The sequence below is a fragment of the Danaus plexippus genome, chromosome 23 (genome assembly GCF_018135715.1).
Source record: "Danaus plexippus chromosome 23, MEX_DaPlex, whole genome shotgun sequence".
NCBI lineage: Eukaryota > Metazoa > Arthropoda > Insecta > Lepidoptera > Nymphalidae > Danaus > Danaus plexippus.
The window spans coordinates 4,966,616-4,987,333 of record NC_083551.1 but is presented as its reverse complement, the minus strand read 5'-3'; positions in this window follow the sequence as shown (position 1 = coordinate 4,987,333).

Genomic DNA, 20,718 nt, shown 5'->3' with positions numbered 1-20,718 from the left:
TTGACCCCGCGGCTCATCGGGCGATCAGCCCAAACGGGAGCACCGTACGTGGCTATACTCCGACAGACCCCAGAGTATAGCCGCCTGCAAGCTGCGCTGGGACCTCCGAGGTTCGGGAGGAATTTCCCCAGCGCACCTGCCGTCCTCATGACCTTCGGCCCCAACTCTCTGAAATGGGGCACGAAGGTCCACCCTCCGTCAAGGGTGAGCCCCAGATATTTCATGGTAGGGCTCACCCTGACCCTCCCTCCTCCTATGAGGAGGGTGGCACCCGGCGGGGGTCCTTTCCGCCCAGTCCCGCGGAAGAGGAGGGCTTCGGTCTTGTCGATTCTGACCCGAAGCCCCAACCTCTCTATGCGGCTGACCACGAGCTCAGTTCCGACCTCGGCCAGCCGCGCCGCCTCCTTGTAGCTCCGTCCCCGGGATAAGACGAGGGTGTCATCAGCGTAGCATATGACACCCATCCCGGGGAGGAGGCGGCTCCGCAGGACCCAGTCATACCCGACGTTCCACAGGACAGGTCCCAATACCGAACCCTGTGGAACGCCGTTGTCGACTGTCCACCACTCTATGGACCCCCTCCGGTTCTCGACTGCCACCCTCCTCTGGGAGAGGTAGCTGCCTAACAGCCTCCTCAGATACAGGGGCACTCCGAAGTATACGAGTGCCGCCTGTATCGCGCTGTGTGGGAGGCTGTTGAAGGCGTTGGCGATGTCCAGCGACACCGCCAACACTACCTCTCCTCTGCGTTCCGCCTCTTCCGTCACTGCCCTCAGGCGTTTGAGGGCATCAACGGTCGACCGGTGGGCTCGGAACCCGAACTGGGACTCTGAAAGTCCCGGTCCCGAGCCTTCCTCCAGGTGCCGAACGAGACGGGTGGCTATAATCTTCTCAAAAGCCTTCCCCGCCTCGTTCAGCACAACCACCGGTCGCACCGCAGAAGCCGAGTCCGGAGGCCGGCTGCCTTTCGGAAGTAGGCATAGCCGGCCTTCCTTCCAGGCCCTCGGGAACTGCTCGGACCTCAGACAGAGGTCGAACAGCTCCCTGAGGGCTCCTCCGAGGTGCCCCAGGGAGAGGGCCAGAACCCTCCCGTGCACCCCGTCCGGACCCGGTGCGCTCTTCTTACTCTGGAGGCGAGCCAAAATCGCCTCCATTTCAGACTCCGTGACGGTGGGCGGAACGCGGTCGCCCTCTTCCAGCGTCTGCCGAGCCATTCTGGGGGGAGTGAATCCCGTCGGGGCGTCGGGGAAAAGTTCCCCGATGATCCCCCTCAGAACAGCCGGCTGGAGCACCTCCGTGATGGGAGCCGACTGGGCGCAGATTTTATTCCGCGCCCGCTTGTACGGTCGGCCCCAGGGGTCTCGATCGAGCCCCTCCACCAGCTCCAGCCAGGCTGCCTCCTTGGCCCGGCAGATGGCCTGCTGCAGGATCAACTTTTTCGCCACGTAGACCCTGTACAGCCGGCCATCACGCTCCTCGTCCTGGGGGCGGCGTCGCCTGCTCCGGGTGTATGCCCTCCTGGCCCCGTTGCAGGCGACCCGGAGGTCGGAAATGTGGTCCGACCACCAGTACACCACACCCCGCGGGGGTGGACGTCCAACAGGGGGCATCGCCGCTCTGCAGACGTTATGGAGAACGTCCCCAAAGCGATTAGCCCCCTCGTCCACCCCCAACTCCTCACTCCCCGGGAGACTCCAGCGGCCGACAACGGCCGCTTCCTCAGCCAGTTCCCTATTGAGCCTTGACAGGGCCCAACGCGGGAACCGACTTCTCTCCCGGGACGACGAGGAACTCGACGCTGGACTCCGGCGACCGGCAGGAGTGGCAGACACTTCGAACCGTATGTAGGGGTGGTCCGAAAGCGTCTCCACTCCTGCCTCAACCCTCCATCCCTCCACTCTGCGTGCAATGGTCGGAGTGGCAAACGAGACGTCCACCACTGAACCTCCCAACCGTCGCACGCACGTCTGGACTGTCCCCGTGTTGAGTAGGGACAGTCCGGCAGTTAGCGCCCATTCCTCTAGCTCCCTCCCTCTGGGTGTTGTGAGGGGATTTCCCCACGCCGTGGACTTGGCGTTGAGGTCCCCCATCACAACCACCTGTAGAGGCGCTAACTGCCCTACCACCGGCCCGAGAGAATCGAGAAATCTCTCGAAGGCCGGCAGGTCGCGGTTCGGAGAGAAATATACGCCGACTATGGCAATCTCCCCCCGAACCGCCGCAACATACCCGTGGCCCCTCGCCTTGACTGCGAGGGGGGGCACGGCGCCCGGCCGCGTGACGATCGCCACGGAGCCGCCCGTGTCTCCCGCCCAATGAGGTAGGGCAGGGACATAGTACGGCTCCGCTATGACCGCCACGTCAACGGCCCACTCCACCATGGACTGCAGGAAGAGGTCCTGAGCCCCGGCGGAGTGGTTCCCGTTGGCCTGCAGGAAACTGAGATGTCCGGCCATTATTCGGACATCTCAGCTCCCGACGCCCGCCTCGAAACCCCCGCCCTTTGTGGCTGGGCCGGGAGTTTCCCACGGGTGGATGGGGGGCGGCACGAATGACCCCCCATCACATGGTCCGCCGGCTTGCTCGCGTCCACGCACACAGCGCAGCGCGGTGACGCGGAGCACTGGGCGGACTTGTGGCCCTCCTTGCCGCAGCGGTAGCACAAACCACTGCGGTCTTTCGGACTGGGGCACGCGGCCGCGACGTGCCCCATTCCCAAGCACTTGAAGCAGTGCTTGGGTCGTGCCTCCATGTGCGAGAGCCGCACCTGGCTCCACCCGACTGATAGGCTGCCCAGCTGCAGCAGCTTTTTAGCCGCCACAGCCGGCACCTCCACCAGGGCGGAGCCTGTGCCGCGAGGCCCAGGTCGCACGCTACGAACCCTGACCTGGGCCTCGGTGCAGCCCCCCTCCTGCGCGACCGCGAATATCAACCGGTCCGCGGTCGTCGCGTCGTTGAGGCCCGTTACTCTTACGTCCGTGAATTTCACGGGCCTCGACACCTCCGCCTCCTCCGCCAGCACAGACTTCAGCTTAGCGGCCAAAGCGTCGGCTTTGTCCGCGCTGGCTGAGCCGGGCACCTCGATGATGCGGGCCCCTGTTGCCGATGAACGGATTTTCAGGGGCCCGATGCCCAGCTCCTTCGTATTTACCTCCCTCTCGGCCCTTAAGAGGACCGACAAGTAGGTCGCCCCCTTAGCCGCTGCTTCAGGCCGTAACTTCAACATTACGGCCTGTGAGCGTGGGAGCGCCACTTTCTTGGGGCCCTCCTTAGGGCCCGCCTTCTTTTTTGGTTGTGGCGCCGGTGTTTTGGGTACCGGCACCACTTCCTTCTTTTTGAGGGCCTTGCGGCGGACCACCTCCGTCCACCCCGCCGCAACGGCCCCGGCCCCGGCAGATATCGCCTCAGTCCTTCCACCGGAGGTGGATGGACCGAAGGCGGTCCAGGCAACCTCCTTCCCCCTCTTTGATTTCTTGGCCTTCCCCTTGGAGGGCGCAGGGAGGGAAGGGAAATCATCCTCCGACACTAATATTACCGGTGCCGGTGACGCCGGTAAAGGGGCTGAGGATTTGGCCCCTCTTTGTATGGCCGCCTGGCGGATCACCGCTCTGGCAGCCACGGCGACGGCCGAGTTATCTCCCGCCAGGGGAGGGCGGGCGACCTCTTCCCGCCTAAGCCGGGACTCCAACGCGGTCAGCCGTCCATCCACCAGGTTGCCCACCAACCTGGCGATGTTTGCTTCAAGCGCCTGGAGCTGGTCCTGGCCGACCGGCCCGCCCGCCTTAACCGCCGCCGCCCTCTCCCTCATCATCTCCTCGTATTGAAGACGGTGAGCGCGTACCTCTTCTTTGAGACCCGCGTTCTCCCTCTGGAGCCGACCAATGTCGGCTCTGAGGCGGTGGGTCTCTTCAGCCTCGGTGCGCGATACTAGCGCATCCAGGGACTCCCTCAGGAAGGCAGAGGCCTTCATAATTCGGGACGAGTAGCCCCCTTTGAGGTTGCTACTCTTTCCCACCAACTCTTTGATAAGGTCGAGGCTTTTCTCGGCCTCGACCTTTATCGCCTCCGCCCCCATTGCTTCCAGGTCCAAAGGGACCTCCCTCCCCTTCCCCTTCGCCTTCCCACCCCCGTTACTCTCCTTTCGGAGCCTCTTTTCGAGGCAGGAGTCGAAGGCAGCCTCCGACTCCTCCTCCTTCCTTTCCCTTAAAAATTTGCGGGCTCTCGCCAGCGTACGGCCGCGGCCCCGCCTTCCCGACACTACCGGACCCCGAAAAATCCCACCCCCGGTCTCGGTGTCGGAACCAGATACGTCCGAGAACAGCCGTTTGGCTCCTAACACCGATTCCGGGCGCGATGACATTGAGTCATCCGCACACACACTCTCATTCATCTCCTTACCCGGTATTTCCCCCCGGGAACCCCCCCCACCATCATACTCTCTCTCACTCATCATCTAATACTCAACCACACTCAAAACAACTCCCAACAACAACGAAAGCAAACGAAAAGCAGCGAAAAAATCACCAAGAGAAGAAACCTATCCTAACCTATCGGCATTCCATGGATTCACCGTGCGGGTGGCTGGTCCATCGCGTTGCAGGGAGAGGAGCCCCAACAGTGCCCGGGACTTGCGACCCAGGTATAGGTTTAAGGGGCCCCTAATTAACGCGCGGTAAACGCTCACAGTTAGTTCTGGACAGACCCAAGTGTTTTAGTAGGTTGTAGAGAGGTTTGCCTGTTATACCTCTCGCTCCCACTTCTACCGCGTACAAATTTACGACGAACCTATTCTTAATAAGTTCGTTAGTGAGCTCGTTATACTTGTTGACCTTAATGGCATGGCCATTAGGATGTGGGTTTCCCATGGAACCGTAAGATCTATTATTACAACGCGCCTTAAAATTCCCGAATATAAAAATATGTCTGGTCTGGAGACCGACGCACAAATATCCTCTGGGATTTTATATTGTTTCTCGTACGTATCCATCATTAAAGTCCAATCCGAAGCCGCTTTAAGGACAGAGTAAGGCTTGACGATTGATTTTATAGCACTCGTGCCTTCTCTCGCAAAACCTACTGATCGCTCATTTATGGTTATTTCCCTTAGCGCTCTAGCTACCGAAAGACTAACACCGCTTCACGTATGATTTCCAGAACCCTATCGTTGCGACCCGAGTATTGACCGCTATCCAGGAGTATCCTACATCCCACTAACAAGTGCCTGGCAGTTCATACTCCCTCCCTGCAGATGTAGCAAGTTGTTTCGGTACTTTTACCCTATCATACTAGATTACTTTGTGCTCCTATCATAAACTGCTTATGGAATTGAAGCCTTGACTCTAGCTGTGGGGCGTCTCTGTCTTTTGGGAGCAATGTAACGACATCATCATGGGGTTTCCCTAGGATATGTATCTTGGAAACTTAGGTGTTTATAGAGATCCGATGGCCTTTTTAGATTTATCCCAAAACTATTGCGATCCCTGAAGAAAGCTGATGAATTATTCGATAGCGCGTCGAGCCACGACTTCAAGACCTTTAAGATTCTTGCATCTAACTTTAACAAAAGGGTTTTAATAAAATCATAGACGATTTATGGGCCAATTCAAACTTGGTTTTTGATAATTATCGTAAGTCAAAACTTTTTTGAAGTTACTGATCGGTTAGCTATCTACCTTGTTGAGATCGTTTAAAAAGCTACCTACTATCCCTTCTAAGGATGGAGTTGGACCTATATTATCTATCTTAAAACCAAGCAATTTAAATGGAGCATTTCCCGTAACTGAAGAAACGCATTGACCGCCTTAAGATAATCCTGAATCGTGTGACGTATATCTTGTATTGCGCCCATCGAGACACAGACAGTGACATGGTTTTGTTCTCAATCCATCCGTCCACTCACAGAATTTATTACCTTCATCCAATAGTAAGTAGCAGTGTTTGGGGTTACGCGTCAGTATTGCGAGATCTTCAGCGAAGGCTAAGATGGATTCTGTGTGTTTATTATTGAACTTGAACCGATACCTCCATCTTTTCTTGTTGCTGATTAGTTTATCTACTAAGATATTAATTAAAATATCAAATACTATTGGTGATAAACAACAACCTTGAAATAGTCCTACGTTGTAACTCAAAGTTATTGAAGGGCCTGCTTTAGTTATTATAGAAAACTTTAATTTTGAGTAATATAACGCTATCATATTACTCATTAGTGTTGGAAAGTTGTACCATCTTAGCGCGACTAGCAATAATTCGTGTTGTATCGACCCGAGCGCGTTCTCTAAGTTTATCCAAGAAACTGTAAATTGACTCGCTTTTTCTAGCATATTTTAAGCTCACCGACAACAAAGTGTTGTGTTCTAGGCATCCAGAAATCCCAGGTAAAAACCTTTCTGGTGATTTGGACCAAATTACCTGTTGTAATATCTGTATTATATTATATAATATCTGAAAACATTGTTTTTTAACGGGAATGTTTATTATGTCGTTTTACAAAATTCAAAAAACATAATAGAGGAATTATTAACAAGAAGTAAAAGCAGAAAGTATGGTAAAAGATATTCAGCACTGAATTCAACTGCCGGCTGACTGTTCGTTAGCAGAAAAAAAGTTATCATAGAAGTTTGCAAACAGAAACTCAGTCAGATTTTATTTATTGTTAAAAATTGTTTCGCGATAAAATTATCAACGCAACATGATTTGCAGTTTAAGAGTGATTTCGAGTTACTTAAGCCCTTCAACAAAGTGGAGCTACATTTTACATTATACACAGCTACAGCCAAAACTCTTTCGTAGTTGATGTCTATTTCCATCTTCCTTTATTTCTCTCTCTCTTTATCTCTATTTCTCGGTTCTGCTCCAATTAAAGGCACACAATATAAAAAAAATGTAGAAAACGGTTGGATTTTTAAGATGAAAACAAGACAGAATCAATAAAAATTCAATTAAATCTGACTAGAAGTATGAAAGGTTAACTTCTAGATGCCTGTCATTATCTGTCTGAATAATATCTGACGAGCTCATAATATGTTTATTCACCAAAGTAATTACAAATAACATTATCAAATCACAAAGACATTGAGTCGAGAACATTCATTTGTCATGTATATAGGATTTATTATCTTAAGGAAGTAATATATTTTTTATGTCATATCTCATCAGAACCATTTCCCAAGGAACCGTATATCCGAACGTAATTGTTAGGATTCTCTTTTATCGCTCCGCCGAGGTTCAATCGGCTGCACGAGGATATTGAATTTCTTATACGAAAAAAATACTATTTAGAAAATTACTAAAGATTTTGTTTTACATTTAAATTTTAAAATAAAAACTTTGACGAGCTTCTTGATTTATTAAATGAAGTAAAAAGAAATGGCACAATTTCAGATTTATTCAGATTTATTATACATGTCATGTTAATTTTTGCAATAAACACATTTATTTGTTTATAATATATTATAAAACTGACTGTTCTCATAACTAATTAATTAAATCAATAACTTAGTCTTAACTACTTAGTTTTTACTAAACTTACATTTTAATATACTACTGTTTGATACATGACCTACTCGATAAAAATGTGTACAATACAATGTTTAATAAACTTATAATACTTCATTAATATAATTCATATGTTGCTGTTGAGTATTCCCTATAAACGTACTTTATTGCTAGGTTTTATGATGATAACAAATTTTCATATAATCGCTTCATTATTGCTTTGGATTTTCTGCTTTAAATGTTTCAACCTTTCCAACTGGAATTTCATTACCAAGTTAATAATTAAAAGCAAAACAAAATTTATAATAACAGCTATATAGGACGCTATATAATACCTCTTAATAATTGTCACCTGACCTTATTATTTTAGAATAATGAGTAATTTAATCAACTTCCTCTTTTCAGTTAGATCCGTCCAAATTAAGTATCATGATCACATTAAAGTTCCGTCACTCTTTGTGGCTTCCAGATAAGTTTTCATTGCTTATAGCACTCACTGCGGCTACGGTTCCATAACGGATTTTAATGTCATTTGATTAGGGTAAAACAATTTGACAAACAAAAACATTTTTGAATTATTGTTAACAAAGGATTGTTATGTCAATCGTTGGTTTTATATATGTATATATAATATAAACAGTATGTAGATACTAATAATATATTCATACCTTCAAAAGCACCTTCATATTCCGTACTTGTCACGGTTGTGTTGAGTGAATTACTCTATCTGAATGGATCCCAGTGGAATGGACTCCCAAGTCTGTAAGCTTGGGAACTGCTTTCTTCGGCTATCGTGTTAATAGCTGAGTATAATTCATTTGTAATTAGTCTTATACCGGCAATAAGATAATATTTACACGTACATTATTGAACACCTATCTATTGTAGATATATTACTATAATTTGTAAAAACTTTTGCTGTAGAACATAGATATTATATAAGTAAACAAACATTGTAACATTTTTATAAGAAACGAGTTACGATAATTTCGATGCAATTTATATAAAAAAAAAATAGGAATTACAAAGAACTTAAATTTAAAATTAAACTAGTCAAAGTCTGTGTCTGCAAGGAAATTGTTAGATGCTGCGGAAGTTTGTTCTCATCTCCGACGTCGTATTGTAAATGAGTTTTACTAAGAATGTCATGATAATATGAGTTTTTTGAAATAGAAAACAAACCAACTGACGATGGAACATGGACCTGAGATTGTTATATCTCTCTCATCTTTCTCTCTCTCCCTTCAGCCATGTGAGGTCCACTGCTGGACATAGGTCTTCCACATATCATGTTCGTATAAATCTATTTCTAGAGACTGCTATTTGAGGACTCATGAGATTTTACCATTTCGAGCAAAAATCTACATAGAAAGCAGTAGCTCTAAAACTAAACGATATTAAATTGGCCAAAAAAAAATTTTTATAACTTGCAGATATATTTTTATATCTTAGTTCATAAATTTTGAATTAAATTATAAAACCTTTTAGTATAAAATCAAAATCTGGCAACATTACAGAAGTCTGCTTATTATTATTAGATGAACTTTCAAAGAATCTATTACAAAGTTGTTCAAAGTTAACTGTGTTTTAACTACAGTTAGAAGGAAAACTTTTGTGTCGCTAAGAAACCATCAGCTTCTCTTCGGAATATCTCATTACAAATACAATATACTTTTTTTGCTTAAAATACATCTATTTTACTTTCACATTACTTATTAACTATTAAGAAACAAGCACAAACAAAAATCTGACATTACGAATATATTAAAAAGGTATCAAAACTTAGGTATACATACAAAGACGCATGCCTAGCCTTGTTCTGAAAGTTTATGTTGACAACTAATGAAAGGGTAAAATTGAGGTAATATACAAGCCATGTAGACTTTTATTGACACATGCATACTGCATGAAAGCTTTTAATTTGTTCAGTTCACATTGTAAGTTTTCTTTGCAACATTATACTGATATACTATTAGCTGTTGCGCGCGGCCCCCGCCCGCGCGTTGGTCGCTTTTCGCATAACCATACATATCAAACTTAAAATAATAACATACGGAAAAGAGATTATCACAAATGATAGACAACCACTACAACTAAGAACAATGAATTTACAAACTGCATGGTAGTCATTACACAACGGAGAATCTTAACACCGCGATCTAGGTTGATGACGTATTTTATCAACGCCATCTGTCGAGCGCAGTAATCAACACTTCAAACGCGCCCGCGCGCATTGCATTATTCGTTATTTTTGTTACTTTTCATAAGTTTTAATATTAATTTTAACATATATTAGAACATATTTTTTTAGTAACTAATATAACTTATTAACTATTAACTAATATATAGTATATAACTAATCAATATTAAGTTGTAGTGTTTAAAAGTTTTGAAGCAGTGCTTGAAGTAAATTTTCAATTGACCATAACTTCTTTTTCCCTTAATCGATTTTAACGAAACAAAGTTTTGACAATGCTCCTAATTATATGTAATCCAACAATGAAAACCGCGTTCAAATCTGTTGAGTAGTTTTGAAGTTATAACGTACCAGACAGAGAGACAGGCAGACAAAAATTCCAAAAAATATTTATTGGGTTTTTATGACTCCTCTTTAATTGCCTCTTATCAGTAATTTTCGAAAAATATTTAATGTACAGACATTCCTATTATATGTATAGATATATAAATAAAGTTTGATATACCTATATTTACGTATATATTACTTCTGTTTTTTTTTTTGGCTGTAATATTTTTAATATCTATAATTTGCAAAACACTATCGCGTAAAAATATTGAATTATTTGATGTGTTAAAAAGAAAAATACATATATATGTCGGAGCGCCGAGCCCATTAGGGTCTTGTGACCCACTCATATTGCAATCCAATGCTTAAAACTTCAATACACTTTGCAATAACTTTATTTCACTTGTCACTATTTGATTAACACCACGAAAGTAATTTACTATTATAGAATAGCAATTATAAATTTGAGCCACGTGGATTGGCGAGTGTGCGTCCAACACCGTGTCCAAGTGAACACTGCCCTTACAATGCGACTGCTCCCATTTATATACCTTGGTGACTGCTACGAAGTTGGCGCCACTAGCAACCCCACTCGACAATCTAACTGACGTTAGCGTCGGCTCTTAGCAAAATTAAAATAAATTGAGTGTCTTTTTAAAATTACATTTGTAATATTTATCAACTAAATATAATCACATAAATAAACAAACACATTTAAATATAAACAAAAGAAAATATACTCAAATAATTTTCTTAAAATGAGGTAGTTATATGATATTTTCTTGATACGCCGTCATATATAAATTCATTATGAGCGCACTCAGTACTTTACTTAGGTAACACTGAAATTGTTTAGAAAATGAAAACTAGCTTAATGTAGAAAGTAAAATACGTTTATTAATTTCCGTTCCTCTCTACATATCGTCGCATTCGAAGGACCTACTGAGAAAAGCAGTGGGCCCCGTTCGTCTTTAGGGGTCTCTTCCATGGCATTTTCATACGATTTCACTGCATCTTCAGGTCTTGGAAAAATAATATCTCGATTTTTGTCTTTAGTTCTTGGGATTAAATAAAAGTCGGAGGGCCCCAGGTTAAGACTGTATAGTGGACGACTCATTATCTCGACACCTGCCATAGTCAAATATTCAATAGCCCGTTTACGGAGTGCGCTGAAGCATTGTCGTGGTGAAGGAGGATCCTGCTTCGAGGGTGTCGATGTCGAATGTTCTAAAAGACAACAGGCAAACAGCGATGGACATACTAGTCTGGAGTAATTGTCCTTGCATCTTCTAGCACAACTGACGCGAAATGACCTTTCCGACCAAAGAATGAGGCAATCATCTTTTTTCCCTGACTTTTCCTTTTCTTTACCTCTTTGCCGATCCTCTAAAGAAAACACCTACTGAGCTGACTTGTCTTTTGGTTTCGGGTTCGTAGCAATATATCCAGCTTTAATCACCTGTGACGATGTCAAATACAATATTTGTGTCACCGCCGTTGAACTTACCTAACATTTGGTGACACCAGTCCATGTGAAGGTGTTTCTGGTCATCGGTTTAAGTATGGGGAATCCATCTGGTACAAAGCTTCCTTTCGCCTAAATGTTCGTCTCATGTTTTTTGCACTTGACTCATATCAATGCCTAGGCTTGCCCGTATCTGCTAATAGGTCATTTTCTTATGTTCCTCTATCACGCAGCACTGATGTTATCTTCAGTAGCCGCTGTTAAAGGACTTCCCTGACGTGGATCATCATTGAAGTTGTTCCGTCTACACTTAAACTCGTTAAACCAATTGTTAATAGTGGCACAAGATGGGGCTTCGTTAAAAAATTCTAATAGAAGCTACCTATCTTTCATAGCTTTGTTGTTGAGTAAGCCCACAACGAAAGTTAATATATTATTGACCGAAACTTTTCGCGCGTAAGGTTCATTTTGACGTGTAACAAGAGTTTTAGATTTTCCACCAATTCACAAAAGTAAATGACAAACGAATGCAATATACCATAGAGTTCTAAAATTGAAACTCAAAAAACTTTTATTATAATGTTTCTAAGTGTACTTTCACGTATATATATAATCACAACATAATAAAGTGGTATATAAAAAAATATGTATAATAGCTTTATTATTCCTTCAAAATGTTTTGTTGTTTTTTTTTTTTTATATTATGTGATATAACTAACAGTAACAAATCAAAATTAAAAACACAAAATGTCAGTTTCAAATAGAATTTATTTATGAAAGAGAAAATATTATCATTATATCGCTTAATAACGATATAAGCAACTCGACTTCTGTACAATAGTAACAATGACATCAAAGACATATAATTATCTTAATTCCTTCTACGATCGTATAATACATTATTCTTTTCCTTAGATTTGTGTGAGATTCTAAAATGACGTCATAATTTACTAAAGAATACGAAATACAGAGATCTCTTAAAGGGAATATAAATCTCCTCAAGACGGAAGTAGCTGAGATAACAAGAGGCTTTGATAAATCTGTTTGAACCTATAAATATTGTTTAAGAATATATTCCGTCCAAGGAATAATTCTTTTGCCTCAGCACAAAGAAATATGATATTTATAATAAATGGAATCTCACTTATTTATTTTTAAACAATCATATTAAAATTTATCCCCGTGTGCCAGTACGTCGTAGTTTGGTATTATTTGTCATATTAAGAAAGTTACTATGATTTTATATCTGTGGATATAACTCATTCCTATTTAAATTTAATATTCAATCTATTCTGCTCTATTATAGTTAAAGTAGTTCTAATAAATTTATTCGATATTACTAACGTAATGCCTTTTTAAAATTAAAAAAAATATATATATTAAATTATTTCTCGTTATTACATGTCCCGATATTGACAGTGCTTTTGAAACCTGTAAGGTATAGCAACATAAGGAGAGAAATAACAAAAATTAAACTAATATTTTCGGATCACTACGCGTTATATTATTATTTTATATCTACATAATCTAGACGCTTCAATTCCTCTACAGCAACCGCGATCACGGCCAAACGAGATGACAGTGTAATAATAAGATACGCGGAAAACAGAAAAAAAAATCTTAGTTTAGTTTTATTGATACCAGGTTTGTGAAACATCAATCTAGATTCTGTTAAAACGAGAACTTCACACCGCTGCAGCTTGGTTCTGAAGTCAGCTACCGTATTGATTATAAACAACAATAAATATATTAAAATGAGCTCTTTGTTAGTCCCCTTTAAGCTTACTAACTTGTATATATTTCTCATTTTAAAAAGGAAATGAGCTTGGCAGGAAGTTTTCTTATAAATTCAATATAATCGTTTTTCTCATTCAGCAACACTTCCAGACTTAGATGAGATATAATAAAAATTATTTCATGAATTGCGATGCATTGAATATGTTACGTACGGGCAACATATTAAAAAATGAATGAACATCGCCGGGACAACATCGTTGTATGGATGAAATATCATTTTACGATTGACGTTGCTGACTCCGCGGAACGAACACCAAGCCGTGTGAACCAGAGGATTCCGGATACCATACAAGCTATGGATTGCCATTGCTATCCTAACATCGGGGTAATCATGTAGTCTTAGGTATAGGTATAGGTTATAAGTTTTAATATGTAATTTTTATTATAATATACATATAAGTTAGTTTCGTAGTATTCCTGGAACTTCCGATTGCCAACCTATATAATTAATACCTTATGATTGTTTAGTATAAAAAAACAAAAAAAAAACTTTCTTATAATATTATATGACAACCTAAAATACATTTTTCACTTTCCTTTATAATACTTTTTTTATAAGAACTCAAGAATAACTCGACCAGCTCTAATGGTCTCTCGAGAGTTAAAGACATTTACATTTTACAAATATATTTACTATACGTGAAAGCAATAAATATTGAGCGAGTATTATTAAACATTCCTGAGCGATGTATTCAAACAAATGGTTTAAACTGTAATAAATAGAGGTTCTAGTAACGTTGACGCGAAAATGAAATAAGGTACTTTACTTTACTGTACTTACTTTACTGATATTTTAAGTCTCATGTTTCTAAAATTGCACTTGTAGGTACTCAGTGTGTACTCCACATTAGTTGAATTTGAATTAAAAATTATATGTATAAAACAATGATAATAAAATAATGTATAGACATATAGATTTTAATACATTTACATTAATATCAGCTTTACATAAACCCAAGAATCATTTATTACGATTCCACTGATGAAAATATTCCTACGCAACCAATATTTAATTACATGTGAAATAAATGTAGTAAGTCTCTTTGTAGTGAAAGCAAATATTCTTCCGAAGTTGCCCATTAGACTATTATTCGATATATTTTCTCAAAGCATTACCCTCGTGTCATCTAAAAGTTTCTCACATTTATAATTCGCTTCAAATCTCCATTAATATTCAGCGCTGTCCGAACATCCGTTTACAGAATAACTATGCCGGATGAATTATTCGAAAAGGAATTAAGCTACTCCTAACTTTGAATAAAGACGTGGCCGTTGTAAGTTTTCTGATTCATAAATGTTTTAAAATTATATTCACAGAATCGTAAGTAATTGACGAATTCACGCTTGTATTATAACACCATTTTGAATTTGAAATTTCCTACAATTATTTCTAATGAGCAGACGGTTCAATATTATAGTTATATAGGGTGCGTTTCACGGAAGCCAAAACCAGGAAAACTACGAAACTTACTTATATGTGTTATAATAAGAATTAAGTACATATTAAAACTTAGAACCTATACCTGAGACTGCTTGATGGTGCGATGTTAGGATAACAGTGCCATTCCATTTCTTTTGTGGCATCAGGAATCTTCTGGGTCACACGGCCGGTTGTTCGTTTAACAAAGTCAGCAACGTCACTCGTTATACTCGCTATTTTATCCATGAAACGGTGTTGCCCCGGCGATGTCCGTTTAATATTCAACAGGTTTCGCGTACGTAACATGATGATAAATGTTTATTGTTTGAAAGAGGTAAGTTACGTAGCCAGGGGGCTTTATTTTGGTTTTATATAGCATGTTCAAGACGAAATGATAAGAATACTTTTTTTTATTGAGGAGTCCATAGATAATTGCAGTTATATTACTCTTCTTTTTATTTTAAGAGAGAAGACAGTTTTGAAAGTCAATTATAAATTATTAAAAGCGTTGAATTTAATGTAATACTTTGTTTTTAATTACTTTTTTTAAATAAATAACATTTTAGTGATTTATATCGCAACTTTATTAGTTTTTGGATGTCATGTGTGATTTAAGGCGGGTGTTAATTATTGTGCTTTGAAGAAAATTATCTTCATTTTATTAAAGCTTCTTCTAACTACATAACTAATCAGTATACACAGTTCTGGATGCGGTAGTGAGGACTTTTCCTTTCTCATTCAATTACCTACATTAAAATTATATTGGGCGGAGTTTTTCTACAAAAAACTAAAAACGCTTAGTACATAGTGTGACGATGCAAACTTAGGGTAAGCATACTGTAAACAATATTCTTGCAGTTAGTTATTGAACTCGTAATCGGATCTCTGAATATGTAACTCACTAGTCAGCATCAGTATTCCATATATAGAATGAGGCGTGCATCCAGGGGTTTAATATTTAAGAAAACTTGCCCTCATTCAGTTTCATGAACTCGAAACCAACTCCTGCATTTCTAGTAAGTTAAAACTTTGTGAGCAGCATTACACTTCAACTTCAGTAAGTTCTCTGGTAACATTCAAACATATTCGAAGCCTGTAGGTTTGAATTATTTAAAGATAGAATCAGTTAAGTGTAAATAACATTCTATAAAAATAACATACAAAATTTAAAATTGTAAAAAAAATACTTGAGCAAACTGAAATTATAAAAAATTGTCTTGATTTTAACACGAAAATACATTTTTTTGCGAATTAAAATAACTTTGTTTGGTGTCAGCGTGGCCAGTCAGCTTATATGGAAATTACCCGCCGAAAGCTGCTAATTAGTTTTGTAATAAAACGAGTTATAATGAAGGGGGTGAAGAATAACCTTATAATCAGATTTACTGTCATATTCAAATAAACGTGGCATCTCCTGGTCACCCTGGTGCGATTGGTTGACCATGGCACAAACCATTTTGTTCTCATCTGTGTCTCCCAGCAATCAGAATGTCGAAAAATTGGGTTGTTCAAGGTAACAGAAACTCGCTCAGTCATTAGGGGATGTCACTGCGTGGAAGCACGAAGGCCCTCAAAGATTCCTACTGGTTCCTTTCATTCAGTCACCTTTCAGCACAATGGAGTCACCTGGGATTGTATACAATTAGTGGAGCAGCCTTTCACAGGTGTCCTTACTATTTAACCCCTTATTGAGTGCGGGAGGCTGGCGGAACACTCTTTAACCGGTCTCGATGTTGTCCATGACCAAGCATCTGACACAACGAAGTCCTCGGAGTGTCATACTCGGCACAAATCACAAATCGAATATGTTGGTGGCATGACTTTTTCTCACGTGTAATATCTATGCTGGAGGTCATTGTTGTTATCTTCCACCAAAAAAATTTTTTATACTTCTAATTTTCAAAAGTTATAATTTCGCGGGAAGTGTAAAAATTTATATTAACTCTCACTAACAGTCATAATTATTGTCGATGAATAAACAAATTTCTAGCGCCGTAACAATTTTTTAATTGTATTTTGTCATAAACAATTAATGTTTTTAGTGATAGTGATGTAACAAAATTATCTATAGAGAAATATTTTTCATATGAAGGCAAAAGTATTATATTTTCACCTCACTGTTTATGTAGCACAAAGAACATGAGTAAATTATGTTTAGGTACAAGATATTTTTCTCAAAATCATCGTTCCATTATTCATAGGCTTGTTACAGACTTACACTTTTTTCACTGGATTTTCTAGATGGTTTCCAGGTATTTTATTCAAGCCACGTCTTCCGCGAGTGTCCTTAATGTTCCTTGGCTTTAAGGTCATATTTAAGATATGTTGAGTCACTTCCTACTGTATACAAAAAATGTTGTTTCTGTATACAAAAAATGTTGAGCAGCACACGCATCTTGAGTGTGTTACATAAAATTATTATTACTTTTTATTAAATAATTTATAAGGGATGATAATAAAATGCAAAATAATATTTGCCTAACTATAATATAATCAGATAAATAATAAAATGAATGAAAGTAAATGTTAAAATAAATGGAAACTCTTTGAGTTTCGTTCAAAGCTATAAAATGTTATGATATGATGCCAAATAGTCCATGACAAAATACACTATGGCTAACATGACCATGAAATGTAATAATAAAGTAGACTCAAAAATACTTTTCCAAATTTTAACTTCGGGGAATATTCAATAATAATGACATATCTCGCAATTGGTTACATCAATATTAAGGGCTAGCATATAATTTCCGTCGCTTGGAATGCCCTCATAAGGCTTTAAATTTTATGACTTGATAAGTCTTACAATTGTTCTCATTATTGTTGATATTTCAAAAATATACTAAACTTTCTCGTGAAAATGTGAAAATGAAAACTCATAATTTTTAAATTCAATTATGGAACTTAAAGGAAATCAGTAAGATATATGTAAAGCTCAATCAATAAACAGGTGATGAAAGCCTTTAAAATTATGCTTGCATTTGTTTCTTAAGATAACAATTTTAAAGCGCATAATATCTGAGTCTACGTTTCGACTTATCAAAGGCTATACAGTTCTAATAAAAAAACAACATTGGTCTATTAGGTATTATCGAGCTTTTAAACTATCAATGATATCACAGTATTAAACTTAAATAATTCCTTGTTTACAAATAAATGTCTGTTTGTCAGATTTTAGTCAGAAGTATCTTTCGCTCCATTAAATGCTGTGCTAAAGAGTTTATTTTGTACATTTTGATACAATTTGATCCAACAGACCATGCCACCAAGACCAATAAGTATTACGAACTCCTAAAGATATCACTAGGAATAGGTTCGTTGTAAATTTCTTCGCAGTAGAAGTGGGAGCGATAAGTAAAATAGCTAAATCTCTCTACAAACTACTCAATGACTTGTTCCTGTGGAGAAGTAATATTAATTCATCCTTAGAATGTACTTCAAAGGCAGCCCTAGAAGGTTCGTTTCAAATTTGGTTAGGTAGAGTCTAGAGAGACAGGCTTGAACAGTGGAGGTGAGAGTTTAATGCACGTAAGATAGGGCCCCTTAAACACACCTACACCTGGGTCGCAAGTCCCAAGCACTGTTAAAGCTCCTCTCCCTACAACACGATGCACCCGGCACCTGCACTGTGAATCCATGGAATGCTCAGACGTTTTTATCTGTTCCTTAAGAACAAAAAAAAATCCTGAATATGCCCTCAACAATTTAAGTTTTATACACATCCTATTTGTGGATTAATTATGAAATATAACAATCACAAGTGAATAATACACATAAAATACGCTGTGCAAGATTAATAAGAAGCAGGTAATTTTATTTTCTTCGACAAGTTGAACCTTATACTTGCCAATTCTTCTATTGTAATAAAATTTAATCGGAATTATTGTAAATCACTTAAGTAACCTACAATATTTTTCTTTTTTTCTTGCTAGAATTTCAGTAAGAAGAAATCTCGTTTCAAGATACATATTATATTTCTCTCGCATAACATATATTAGCACTTAGCACGCTCTCGCTGAGCTTCTAATTAACTAAATAGCCTGCGAAATGTGAGTACGTAATAAGTAACAATGTGCGCTTTAATTTTTTTATAGAACCAAAGACGTCTCAGTCATTTACTGAAAAATTATCATGTATTTTTGATAAAATTAAAAATGATAAAAACAATAGGCGAGTTAAAAATATAATCAAAAATGTAGGAAACAAATATATTTAAATTTATATACTGTGATAAATATTTTATCTAAAAATCTTTCGTTATTTATTTATTTGTCGGTTATTTTGAAACGTAACGATTAAAAGGATTTAACGTTAATCTTGGTAAGCTTGGAAAGGCAGTGAGAAACACTGGTTAGTAGAAAGAGTTTTATTCTGATATGTATAAAATAATAATTATAATAATTAAGGGCCTTATATATCTGGATAGTGAAAATTATATCCAGTTTATGAAAACTCAAAAATATTCATTTCAACTAAAAAATTAGGAACTTATTATTACTCAAGCAGTTAAGTTTCATTACCCATTTTACAGTATGTTAAGAATTACAACATATACACATATATATATATATACTATATACATAATAAAGTATTGTCAACATTATTATTATATAGTTGATAAATAAATTATTTTTTACTCACTCATTCTCTACAGAGACTTGTTTTGAGCCAAGATTGTTATCACTTTTATACAATATTCTTTACTCTACAATTTCTCATTTAATATTTTAAATTTTTCCATACTTTTCAATTACAATGTTATGTAATACACATTAATCCTACTAATATTGTGAACGCGGAAGTATGTTGTTGCACACAAAAACTACTTAACATATTTTGATATAACTTTACGGTTTAGACATCAGAATAATTCTTATTTTGAAATTCCTTGTACTCAACATAGGATCAAGGCATAATAGCTGTATCATGCGTAAAGTCCCAAAACGCTGATTATATATATCGCTATTTGTTGGTTATTGTTATAAAATACTTTGCACAATTCATTCTGTGCATAATGTAAAGGTCCACGTGGAGGAAGTCGCAAGCAAAAACTAGTAATAATATAAATAAATACTAAAATCCTCTAACTTCCAATGACAATAATTATAAACGAACGTGAGCATTAAACAAAAGTTTCACTTCTTCCGAGTGGAGGGAGTCCACACATTTTTTTTTTAATTTAATAATATAATTAAACAAAATTATTAAATGAGAAACGAGAACGTTATCGTATGTGGTGTGACGATATTAACTTGTGCTAAGTATATCGATAAGAAGAATCAATGATAAACTTCTTCATATTGTCTTTTGTAATAGGTTTAAAACTAATCGATTTTGAAAACTAAACCAAATGAATATAAGACCAGATTATATTACTTTAACATTACAAAATTATTCAATTACAACTGGCAGGCACGTTATTTGGTCATCACAACAAATGCAAAGTTAATTTAACCTTGAAACAGCGGAGTTGGAAGTGAATGGAATTTTTATTGTAATATAACTATTTTTTAATTTAATCATCCATTAATAAGCTGGATTAAAAAACTAATTTCAGTACATATTTCGCCAGTTCAAAGTTAGTTGTAAGGTGATAGAGGTTAGCTGTGATCTAGTAACTGCATCTCGAACATGGGCTAGCTCGACTGGGGTTAGTTCCACCCTCTCACAGAAGTTCAGCTCGAAGTAGTCTTCAATAGCTGCGTTTCGTCCGATGAATAAGAAAGCCGATTACTTTTTCCCCATTACTGCCATTTCCTTTTTCCAATCCCTCCCTCTTCCTTAACAATCAAGGTTGGCAAAGCATCTGCAATAGAGTTGTTGCGGATGTCCATGGGCGACGGTGTCTGCCCATCAAGTAGGCCGTCTGCTAGTTTGTCACCTTTCCCATTAAAAAACACTGCCTCGTAACGACTGCTTTGTTAAAATGTCAGACAAAGTGTTTAAAACTCGACAATATTTTCAGTAAAATGTCCAAAAACATTGTGTAACGTGTTTGCTTTTATATTTTGTATA